The sequence below is a fragment of the Salmo trutta genome, chromosome 3 (genome assembly GCF_901001165.1).
Source record: "Salmo trutta chromosome 3, fSalTru1.1, whole genome shotgun sequence".
Classification (NCBI taxonomy): domain Eukaryota; kingdom Metazoa; phylum Chordata; class Actinopteri; order Salmoniformes; family Salmonidae; genus Salmo; species Salmo trutta.
This window is the reverse complement of record NC_042959.1, coordinates 37,545,140-37,557,983: the sequence shown is the minus strand read 5'-3', so window position 1 is coordinate 37,557,983 and position 12,844 is coordinate 37,545,140. Positions and strand designations below refer to the sequence as shown.

At 40.3% G+C, this 12,844-nt stretch overlaps 1 long non-coding RNA gene across 1 annotated transcript; it reads right to left on the bottom strand.

Annotated features, from left to right (window-relative positions):
* Positions 1 to 230: 230 nt before the first annotated feature.
* Positions 231 to 1,098, bottom strand: LOC115164853 (uncharacterized). Its single transcript, XR_003869998.1, has 2 exons — positions 653 to 1,098; positions 231 to 545 (listed from the first exon to the last, which is right to left on the bottom strand). It is a non-coding gene; the product is annotated as an uncharacterized LOC115164853 (long non-coding RNA).
* Positions 1,099 to 12,844: the final 11,746 nt, after the last annotated feature.

The following is a 12,844-nucleotide window of genomic DNA, read 5'->3' as shown; positions in this document are numbered from 1 at the left end:
TGTTCTTGTTGCGCCTTCTGTCAGTACCTATTTTCGTGGAAACCAATGGTCCAAAAATATTCCACATAGTTCATACACACACAGTAATGTAGTTCGCGTAAGTTCAATCACAATGGCTGGTCTGAGTGCATATCCTCACATTTTTAGTAATTGCATTTTATCATGGGCACAGTGGGAATTTATATCTGTAAAGTTTGAAATTCAAAAGGCACTCGCAAATCTGTGCTATCTTTTTTTGCAGATGCATGCTAACAGTTGAATAAGATGAGAAAAAACCTGTCAAGTTTAAATGATTTCTTAGCCCCTTTGTTGTGTGGAGCTTCTTTTTCTGGTAAATGCAGGATGGGAGAGACAATGGGGAAAAGGGGGGGCATAAAGTAAAACTTTTGATGCATCTACAAATTCTGTTTTACACAATATTGTATCATATTTGAGTTACTGAGCTGTTCATCCACAGGCTCGATGTGCAGTTGTCGCCACAACCGGATCACACTGTCACAGGATGTCCATGAACCGGATGGTCTGAGGGATGCACTCCTGTTGGACTGGAAAACAAAGAGACATTTGGTCAATGGCGGGTCTTTTTCAATGCTGTATCAACATCTTTATCTGAACAGAAAATGCATTTTTTTTAATCATAACACAAACCCACCTTGGACAATGTGGTCCCTCAACACCCAATCCTCATGCCTCATTGTTTGTTCTTGTTTCCCAATCAACAGCTACTTCTCTGAGTGGGTCTTGGAGGTTTACAAGTGCACAGCAAGTCTGCACCAGCTCATTACTATAACAACGCAGATAAGGTGGGATGAATCTCAGGATTTTAACATCTTTTAGTCAAACATTTCCCCTCTAAACATGGATCCTGTTTCTCGCTATGCTTCTTGTGCAATGTACAGTATCTCACTTTGTGAACCTTCCGTGGTTCAGGAATAGAGGAATATTAGCAGTGACTCCTGCAGGCATCAACTGTGCTAATGTTTCCTCAAGATGCACCTCAGTGAGAACATTCTGCAACTGTGCAGACAGCAGCCTCCTACATTCTTCAGCAGCCGAGGGGCCTGAAACTTTATTGTATGCCATGGTGGATGTATCCGGATCCTCCTCTTCTGCCATGGTGGATGTGTCTGGATCCTCCTCTTCTGCCAAGGTGGATGTGTCTGGATCCTCCTCTTCTGCCAAGGTGGATGTGTCTGGATCCTCCTCTTCTGCCATGGTGGATGTGTCTGGATCCTCCTCTTCTGCCATGGTGGATGTGTCTGGATCCTCCTCTTCTGCCATGGTGGATGTGTCTGGATCCTCCTCTTCTGCCATGGTGGATGTGTCTGGATTCCCCCTCTTCTGCCATGGTGGATGTGTCTGGATTCCCCCTCTTCTGCCATGGTGGATGTGCCTGGATTCCCCCTCTTCTGCCATGGTGGATGTGTCTGGATCATTTTCTTCTGTCATGGTGGATGTGTCTGGATTCCTCCTCTTCTGCCATGGTGGATGTGCCTGGATCCCCCTCTTTTGCCATGGTGGATGTGTCTGGATCATTTTTTTCTTCATGGTGGATGTGTCTGGATCTTCCTCTACTGCCATGGTGGATGAGCTACCTTTTCTGGTAAATACAGAGCCATTACTCTTTCCCAACAGAAAATGGCAGCTGCCGACCCTAGTGTTGTCACTGGGTTTCTGGTCCGCCTGTCTGAAAGACAAAAAAAAAGTACATTTTACTAGCTACCTAGGTTGACTACTAAAATGGTAATATCTATATTTAAATACCATAACCCACATACTTGACTATAGTAACTGTAAAATTGACTGGGCTTTGGTCTATCTGCACATCTAAAATCCTGCTATATGTGGATGGGACATTTCTGCTGGGATGGAGGAATTATCTGGAATGCTCAACTATGTAGATGATCAGAACAGGGTACTATTTGCCCAAAGAGGTAAAGTATTGCGATGAACTATACAACTGTACTTCTGATTCTAATTATCAAGAGGAAAGTTAAAACCCTCAGCCGTGAGGTCACTGAGGAGGACCAACGGTGATCGTCCGAAAGGGACTGACATGCAGGGATGTAACATAAGGATTTTGGGCACTGGCCAGCAGACCACGATTTCTACATTCAGGTCCAAAATCTGTGGCATGCGATGTTTGTAAAGACAAAACTTCACTGCTGTGTCAGGCTAGTTTGGCACATTTTCTGCTAGCCCAATCTGAAAAGTGCTAGACTTGGGCTCACTTAATTTCCATCCCTGCTGACATTTATAACTGACTTCACAGGTAATTTGATTAGTCCTGTATAACAGATGCACTCGTGGAACAAAACCGTTTGTGTTTTGTATGGGAAACATTGAGCCCACAAGTCTTGTGAGTTAGCTAGCTAACTTTAGCTAATGTAGCTATCTAGCCAACCAAGGTCCCTAACTAGGTATCCCACCAGGCATTATTTAGCCAGCTAGCTAGTTAACATTAGCTCACCACCCGTGTAGACTTTTCTAAGTGGTGACTATCCTTGCCATGGGGCTGGTCTAACGTTAGCTAGCAAGTCTGACTACACGAACGGTAAGTTAACGTTAACTAGCTAGCTAAATATTCCTTCCCTGGTGGGCTAACGCTAGCTAGCATGTCACCACATGAAAAAGTAGCTGGCAGATCACTAAAGCCTTGTCAATAAAAATGTCAACAGTCATTATGCTAGCCTATGCTGGTTTTCTTTTTACTTGTAAGGAGGTTAACGTGTGTTGTACATGTAACTACAGTCGGTGGGTATCTAGCAAATTTTTAAAGGCCTCTAATAGATCTTTAACTTAACCAAAATTGCTCATTAGCAGCTAGCAAACAGGGCTTACCTTATCACACGGCTCTAGCGACGCCTCTCGCTTACAGAGATCGGAAAAGGATCAAATACACTTGTGCTTATCGGAGTAGTGGTTACAATCAGGTACGTAGCACAGAACCATCCTTGCTTCTGATCGACAGAGACCTAAGGTTAGCTAGTTCGCTACAAAGGCCATAGGGTAATTAAAAAAATTCTAGTAATTTAGATATGCTAAGGTAGCTAGCTAGGCAATCTGAAAAATGCTAAACAAGAGTACACATGAGAAATACTATCAATTATTTACATGAGAAACTAAAAAGGTTATAATATCTACTTGATAGGTTACTTGCTACTTGTCCATGAGTTTGCATTGACAAATGTGCCTTAAGGGATGATGTTAAAGATTGTGACAAGATGTGTGTTTCTGTATGTTAGCCACATTAGCATTTCGTTTTTAGGGTAATTACAGGTGAATATATTGATAAAAGTTACCTTTTCCGAGAGAGATTTGCTTGGTTATCAAGCATACACGAAACACAGACCTTATATGAAGTAGTTTGAAAATCACTGACGCAAAAATGAATGGTGAAAAGATTATTACCACTAGGTTTTATGAGTATTTTCACTCATACTGTGGCACTCAATTGGTTAACTATTTAACTAACTATTTAGCAGTCATATACAGTGCCTTCAGAAAGTATTCATACCCCTTGACTTATTCCACATTTTGTTGTGTTACAGCCGGAATGAAAAATTGATTAAATATTTTTTTAAATCTCACCAATCTAAACACAATCCCCCATAATGACAAAGTAAAAACATGTTTTTAGAAATTCTTGGCAACTTATTGAAAATGAAATATAGAAATATCTAATTTACATAAGTATTCATACCCCTGAGTAAATACTTTGAAGAATCACCTTTGGCAGCGATTAAAGCTGTGTCTTTCTGGGTAAGATAATTGTATGTGTGGGGTACAGAGATGAGGCAGTCATTAAAAAAATCATGTTAAACACTATTATTGCACACAGAACGAATCCATGCAACTTATGTGACTTGTTAAGCTAATTTTTACTCCTGAACTTATTTAGGCTTGCCATAACAAAGGGGTTGAATACTTATTGACTCAAGACATTTCAGCTTTTCGTTTTTTATTAATTGGTAAAAATTTTGAAAAAAACCATTATTCCAATTGGACATTATGGGTTATTGTGTGTAGGCCAGTGACCAAAAAAATCTTAATTTAATAAATTTTAAATTCAGGCTGTAACACAACAAAATGTGGAAAAAGTCAAGGGGTGTGAATACTTTCTGAAGGCACTGTAGCTTGGGGGTTGAAGCTGTTCAGGGTCCTGTTAGTTCCGGACTTGCCGTGCAGTAGCTGAGAGAACAGTCCATGACTTGGGTGGCTGGAGTCTAAGACAATTTTTAGGGCCTTCCTCTGATACCGCCCGGTATAGAGGTCCTGGATGGCAGGGAGCTCGGGCCCCAGTGATGGATGTAGAAATCGATGAATGCACTTTGTTCCATGGTCATTTTTGTGGTAGGCCTAGGCGATTTGTTTACACGTTTTTAAACTTTCCCAAACATATCATATTTGTTGTAAATCATTGAAATCTGAATTGTTTGTTGTCGCCATTGATCTCACCTGTCCGAGCGAGTTGGTTGGAGCCAGGGACTCCAGATTTGAGAGATTCCAAGGACAGTATCAGAGATGTTCCTCGCTGGATTTTTTTGGGGGCCAAATAGGCCACTTCTTTTTTGCAGGGAAAAAGATACCACTAGATGTCCCAATAGTTCAGGCTACTGCCATCGTCCCACTGTAATTGGACACATAGGTTAAGTCAAGTTTAAACATTATTTACCTCTGGCCTGCTGGCCCCCCTACCTCTGCGGAAGCACAGTTCCCGCTCAGCCCAGTCAAAACTGTTCGCTGCTCTGGCACCCCAATGGTGGAACAAGCTCCCTCACGACGCCAGGACAGCGGAGTCAATCACCACCTTCCGTAGACACCTGAAACCCCACCTCTTTAAGGAATACCTGGGATAGGATATAGTAATCCTTCTATAGTAATCCTTCTAAAAAGATATAGATGTACTATTGTAAAGTGGTTGTTCCACTGGATATCAGAAGGTGAATGCACCAATTTATAAGTCGCTCTGGATAAGAGCGTCTGCTAAATGATGTAAATGTAAGGGGTAGACGTAACATAGTAAACGTAAATCCGGGACACCTCAAATAGTATGGTATGTGTTAATTTGTGGATATTGTCATGACTCTCTCTCTTGGGTGAGGATTATAGGCACCAGATCAGCTCGGCACAGGGCTGGCAGATAGCCAGACCCCCCCCCCCCACCAGAGTTTTATGACTTAACAACCGGATCGTAAATACCTGGCAGAAACCCTCCCTTCTGCTCTGTAGTGTTGAGTTAAAAATCCTTTGTGTGTAGAGAGAGACTCTGGCCTAAATACTTTAACATCAAAAGATTGGACATTAAAACAATATTTCTAACATAAATAATAAGGGAAATTGTCGTGAGGGAACAATCATGTCAGATTGTTTTGTGGTATCATTGAAGACATTATAACGGAAACATTGTAACTTTAACTTCTCTAGGGTATGTGGGACGGTAGCGTCCCACCTCGCCAACAGCCAGTGAAATAGCAGAGTGCCAAATTCAAAACAACAAAAATCTAAAAATTAAAATTTCTCACACATACAAGTATTATACACCATTTTAAAGATAATCTTCTCATTAATCCAACCATATCATCCGATTTCAAAAAGGCTTTACGGCGAAAGCATTGCATTAGATTATGTTAGGACAGCACCTAGACAAGAAAAAACCACCCACCATTTTCCAAGCAAGGAGAGGCGTCACAAAAACCAGAAATACAGCTAAAATTAATCCCTAACCTTTGATGATCTTCATCAGATGGCACTCATAGGACTTCATGTTACACAATACATGTATGTTTTGCTCGATAAAGTTCATATTTATATCCAAAAACCCCATTTTACATTGGCGTGTAGTGTTCAGAAATGTTTTGCCTCCCAAAACTTCCGGTAAATGAGCACATCAATTTACAGAAATACTCATCATAAACGTTGATAAAATATTGAACTGTTATTCAAAGAATTATAGATACACTTCTCCTTAATTCAACCGCTGTGTCAGATTTTGATGTGCTCATTCACCGGAAGTTTTGGGAGGCAAAACATTTCTGAACATTACACGCTTTACAGCGAAAGCACACTTTGCAATAATCTGAGTACAGCGCTCAGTCACAAAACCAAACCCGCCATTTTGTGGAGTCAACAAAACTCAGAAATAGCATTATAAATATTAACTTATATCTACTTACTTTGATGATCTTCATCGGAATGCACTCCCAGGAATCCCAGTTCCACAATAAATGTTCATTTGTTTCGATAAAGTTCATCCTTTATGTCCAAATACCTCCATTTTGTTCGCACGTTCAGTTGAGTAATCCAAATCCACTGTGCTCGCGCAGTAAATTCAGACGAAAAGTCAAAAAAGTTATATTACAGTTCGTAGAAACATGTCAAACGATGTATAGAATCAATCTTTAGGATGTTTTTATCATAAATCTTCCATAATATTCCAACCGGACGATTCCTTTGTCTTCAAAAAAGAAAAGGAACACAGCTAACTCTCATGGGAGCGTGCACCACTGAGCTCATGTCATTTTCTCAGTCATCTGATTCCAAGACCTCTTATTCTCTTCCCATTCACAGTAGAAGCATGAAACAACGTTCTAAAGACTGTTGACATCTAGTGGAATCACTTGAAAAACTACAAACCTCAGATTTCCACACCTCCTGGTTGGATTCTTTCTCAGGTTTTTGCCTGCCATATGAGTTCTGTTATACTCACAGACATCATTCAAACAGTTTTAGAAACTTCAGAGTGTTTTCTATCCAAATCTAATAATATTATCTAATAATATGCATATCTTAGCTTCTGGGACTGAGTAGCAGGCAGTTTTCTCTGGGCACCTTCTTCATCCGGACGTCAAAATACTGCCTCCTACCCAAGAGAGGTTTTAAGAGCTATCACAATGTATATGTCAGAGTAACATCTAAATGTTGTAAAACTTATATGATTAAATATGAAACTATTTGTGAGAAGATGAAATGTGATTTTAGCCTTCTAAATGATATTGTTTTCATGTAAAGTAACCACGCCCACGTTAGCACAGACATAATGCCAAAAGGTTGGAACACCCCTTTTTCCAGAGTGCTTATAAAAGGACTCCTAACAAAAAGTACATTAGACCAGTATACGGACGGTAAGCCGGACGTCACAAATGGTTTAAAACTACTAGACCAGAAAGTGTGGAGCTGTGGCTAAACATGTAAAATGGTTAGACTCTACCAGACCAGAAAATGGTAAGCGTAAATATGTACATTGCATTTCTAAATCCGAATGAGTGGTTGTTAGGGTGTTAAATATCCATATTTACAATGAACATATTATTCATCTGTATGTACGATAGTTGAATTCCTTTGTCTCTCCTTCTTCCGCTCTTTCTTTCCCCACCCCTTTCATTGTGGAACATGCCGTCATATCGGGTTAGTCCACTAGGGACCTTTCATTGTATTATGTTAGTAATCAACGTATAATCTATCCTGTGTGTGTGTTTATGTAATTCTGTGTGATTATTTAGTTAGTTAGTAAATAAATAAATAAGACAATTTGTGTATCGCTGAATCATCATGCATACTAGGGTTCGTGCAGATTTGAAGTCAATGACGTTCATAATGAGACTGATATGAGGTAATAATAATTAACCTCTCTAGGGTCGGCGGGACGAAATCGTCCCACCTACGTAACAGCCAGTGGAATCCTGAGGCGCGTTATTCAAATACCTTAGAAATGCTATTACTTCAATTTCTCAAACATATGACTATTTTACACCATTTTAAAGACAAGACTCTCGTTAATCTAACCACACTGTCCGATTTCAAAAAGGAATTACAACAAAAGCAAAACATTAGATTATGTCAGCAGAGTACCCAGCCAGAAATAATCAGACACCCATTTTTCAAGCTAGCATATAATGTCACAAAAACTCAGAAGACAGCTAAATGCAGCACTAACCTTTGATGATCTTCATCAGATGACACACCTAGGACATTATGTTATACATTACATGCATGTTTTGTTCAATCAAGTTCATATTTATATCAAAAACCAGCTTTTAACATTAACATGTGACGTTCAGAACTAGCATACCCCCCGCAAACTTCCGGTGAATTTACAAAAGATTTACTAAATTACAAACGTTCACAAAAAGCATAACAATTATTTTAAGAATTATAGATAGAGAACTCCTCTATGCACTCGATATGTCCGATTTTAAAATAGCTTTTCGGTGAAAGCACATTTTGCAATATTCTGAGTAGATAGCCCGGCATCACAGGGCTAGCTATTTAGACACTCAGCAAGTTTAGCACTCACCAAAGTCAGATTTACTATAAGAAAAATGTTATTACCTTTGGTGTTCTTCGTCAGAATGCACTCCCAGGACTTCTACTTCAATAACAATGTTGGTTTGGTCCCAAATAATCCATAGTTATATCCAAACAGCGGCGTTTTGTTCGTGCGTTCAAGACACTATCCGAAAGGGTAAAGAAGGGTGATGAGCACAACGCATTTCGTGACAAAAAAATTCTAAATATTCCATTACCGTACTTCGAAGCATGTTAACCGCTGTTTAAAATCAATTTTTATGCCATTTTTCTCGTAAAAAAGCGATAATATTCCGACCGGGAATCTGCGTTTAGGTAAAAAGACGAAAGAAAATAAAGCATGGGGTCGACTCGTGCACACGCCTAAGCCCATTGTCCTCTGATCGGCCACTTGCCAAAAGCGCAAATGTGTTTCAGCCTGGGGCTGGAATTACATCATTCAGCTCTCTCCCGCCTTCTGAGAGCCTATGGGAGCCGTAGGAAGTGTCATGTTACAGCAAAGATCCTCAGTCTTCAATAAACAGAGGCAAGAAGCTCAAGGAATGGTCAGACAGGCCACTTCCTGTAAGGACTCTTCTCAGGTTTTTGCCTGCCATATGAGTTCTGTTATACTCACAGACACCATTCAAACAGTTTTAGAAACTTTAGGGTGTTTTCTATCCAAAGCCAATAATTATATGCATATTCTAGTTTCTGGGCAGTAGTAATAACCAGATTAAATCGGGTATGTTTTTTATCCGGCCGTGTAAATACTGCCCCCTACCCCCAACAGGTTAATGGATGACTAATATGATAACGGTATATTATGATATTCTTGAGTTAATTCGAGAAACGGGAACTCATTAAACAAACTTTTCCCGTGGTGCCCCAAGATTGATAATAAGTTAATTATTACGTGGTTAATTTAATCACGTAAACATTTAAACGTAGTTAATTGATTTGATAAAATAATCGTCATTGCCTTAATGGTATTCATGTCACAACAATATCCATCATCCATTTCATACGTTATGTTACGTATTACAATTCATATGACATGTTAAGAATTGCAATTTATGTAATATGTTAGTAATTGCAATTCGTACAATATGTTTTGAATTTGCAAAACATATATGTTACGAATTCCAATATATTGTGGCTAACATTAGCTAGGTGGCTAACGCTAACATTAGCTAGGTGGGTAATGCTAACGTTCACTAGGTGGCTAACGCTAGCCATAAAAATAATGCCAGTTGATTCATGATTTCGACTGGATGAGAAACGCTGCCTGCCTGTCTGTCTATCTCGTCCCAACATGTTTTTTTTTTTTTTTCATTACTATGGAATGGATATCAAATGTGAATATTAAAACAATGTTGCAAATGTCAGAGAGACAGACAGCAAGGTTTATACAAATCTTCCGCTGGTGAAAACTAAATGTTAGTCTAAAAGAAATGTGAGATATTGTCTAGCGGTGCTTTTTATAGTGGAGATTAAGTTTATAAATTGCTTGCCTCGGCTGATGAGACAGTGGATTGCCGCAGTCAGATGGAACAGAGTAAATAGGCATTTTAATGTCATAGATTTAGCCGGTCGCAACTTGCGGTTTTATATACAACCCACCCGTTGTATAATACACTATTATAAGTTCACGGATTCAGTTTACTATGCTACGTTTAGTCTATGAGACCAGGCTGCATGGTTTAGCGTTGTATTAATTGAAGAGTTCGCATTCGACTAGCCACGTGCAACATATACGCAGTTATAAACCTGCTGGAGTTAAGACGAGCAATAGCTACGGTCTTAGTACAGATGAAGACTGATCTGCAATGTGAAGCTAACTGGCTTTAGAAACGCCCGAGTAGATCTAGCTTGCTTCGTAGTATACCACTCCGGTGAATGAGGGTTCAAAGACGAACAATAAGTGTTAAGGTGAGCGTGGGTTTTGTGACAGCTTCTAAAAGCGATGTGATCCCTTTATAGCACAGTAGTTCCACAATATTATAGAGGATTGTTTAATCCCCTAGGGTAAAGACAATTTTGGATGCGCTGGTAAATTAACTGGCTATCTACTCCGTTTTCAGAACACTCTCGTCGGGGTGCCAAAGTGTATAATAACGGATGAATTTAAGAATGCTCAACACCCATTGACTATCGTCAGCGTCAGTAAATATCGGCAAAAAGCGTTAATCAATTGTTGCCAGCAGCACAGTTAGTCACCAACGCTCTAGATAACATAACAGGCTAACCAGCTCTGCTAGTAGGGCAAATAAAATGGTCAGAGTGAGGTGTTCTCTCATTTGTGTCTGGAAGTAGCTAACCAACGTTAGCCAGTTATCTTGGGTGCGTGACCACAGTTGTGACTTGTACGCTCAGAATGTTCGCGGCAACCCTACTCCTTGGCCAGAGCGGACAGTGTGCGGTCTGAACGCGTCTTTCTTTTCCCCAACGCAGTTAAGCCAAAACCGCGGGGCGCTCTCCAAGTCCGGAAGTGGATATCACGTAGCGCGAAATTTCAGTCACTGATTAATAACGTTTGCCCTTGTATTTCAAGATTGAAAAATATAACAATGTCGTGGACCGAGCTAGCCATTAACGTCCCTTAACGCTCAAAGACCGATTCAATGGCTGTAGCATAGCGTATTCGACTGAATAGCTAATAAATATTTGAGAAATTATAAATAGTAAGCAACGTTCAATTGAGGAAATTCAGCAGAGTTCTGAAACATTTTGACAACTCATTGAAACTCTGAAAATAAATACATGGGCAAATGTTAACAAACGTGATGATGATAATAATAGGCCTGCATTAAGGTAGGTAGCTAATTGTTATATTACATTTTCCATCCTCACCTTGGAAGGCCACTCTCTGCGCTGATCACCTGTGAGTGAGACAACGCTGGCTAGCCAATGGGTGCGTAGTAGAACGCCCTCTGAATAACGGGGTGTGGTTTTGGGTTAACTGCGTTGGGAAAAAGAAAAGACAACGCTTTGAGCGCACTCTGACACCCTTTGATTTCTCTCTGAGCGCTGACCTTCTAGTTGTGCTGTGAACAGTTGGAGTCCTACATCTTGTGCTCGAATAGCTACTTATCGAAAACCCTTCTCCTTATGTACTGTAGGGTTTTTAGCCATTAGTCTCCCACAAACTACTATTCCAACACTGTTTTAACGTTTGGAAACGTCTCATTGTTTTCTAAACATATGCCCCATATCTTTCATGTCAGCAAGAAATAATATTTAAAATAATAAATATACACTTAATGTTGCAGTTTTGCACAGATCCATACACTGTGTCTCCAGTTGACTAACTACATTTTCTCCACAGTTAGCTTACACACAGGTGTTCGGAGCATGCTAGATGGCTAATTGGCACAGGTGGGGGTTGCCTCTTATCAGAGTGAAGTATTTACACGCTCGCGAGCGTCTACGTGGCCAGGCGCTAAAATAGAACTTGGTTCTATTTGTGATGCGCAACGCGCTGCAAGTCCCGCCTCTCAAATCTCCTCATTGGTTTTTAGGAGCATATACCCATGTGGGTGATTGAAAGATGAACTGACATCCACACTCCAGTCGGGTAATGCACCGTAAAGAAGAAAAAAAAGCCTGAAGGAAGGAGAGATGATGAGAAACGAATTCGGTTTATTGTTTTATCTGTGGATTAATTGTCAGAGTAGAGGACCTTGTGCATTTCAGGTAAAATATCAACCCAATGTTTATATCCCAGGACAAATTAGTTAGCAGCAGCAAGCTAGCTAGCTAAATTGCAATAAATGTTTCATGCTTTTTGATCTGTCCCCAAATGAATATAATTGGTTCAGAGTTTGTTTTGATATTTCAACCTGCATGTCCTGATGGCACATACGCGAACGGTTTGGTCAGCATGTAAGGCTCAGCATTCCCGAACAGTCCCATTACAAGTCAGAATGTTGAACAAACTTCATTTCAACTTAATTTACCTGCCGATTTTTGTCCCTATTTCTGAGGTAATCTGAAACAAAATATCCACAGGGAAGTGTTATCAACCCGACCTTCAGTACACTGGTCTCAGTGGAGGCTGCTGAGGGAAGGTTGGCTCATAATAATGGCTGAAATGGAGTCAATGGAATGATTCCAGCCATTACGCTCCACTCCAGCCATTATTATGAGCCGTCCTGCCCTCAGCAGCCTCCAGGCTTGTCTGTATATCAGTTTCAGTGGCGACCCGTCATTCAGGGCAGAACCCCACCTGATTTGAGCACCACATTTTTGCCATCTCACTTTCAAAGTCTTAGCTAGCAGTCATCATCATGAATCAAGTCGACAATCTACTGGAAAATCCTTTTAATCCTTGTCATATGAAGAGAAATGATAGATAAAATGTATCATGCTCATCGGCTATTGGACATAAAGATTACACAAGTTGGAAAAATTTCAACAATAATTGTGTCTGGAAGGAGTCAGTGGCTAACTGCAAGCATTGCAAAGCAACCACTAACGATTCAATGGAGTGGCTGTGTTTTTACCCCCCCCCCCAGAGTTCCCACCATAAATCCAGAGAAGCCAGACTTTGATGACC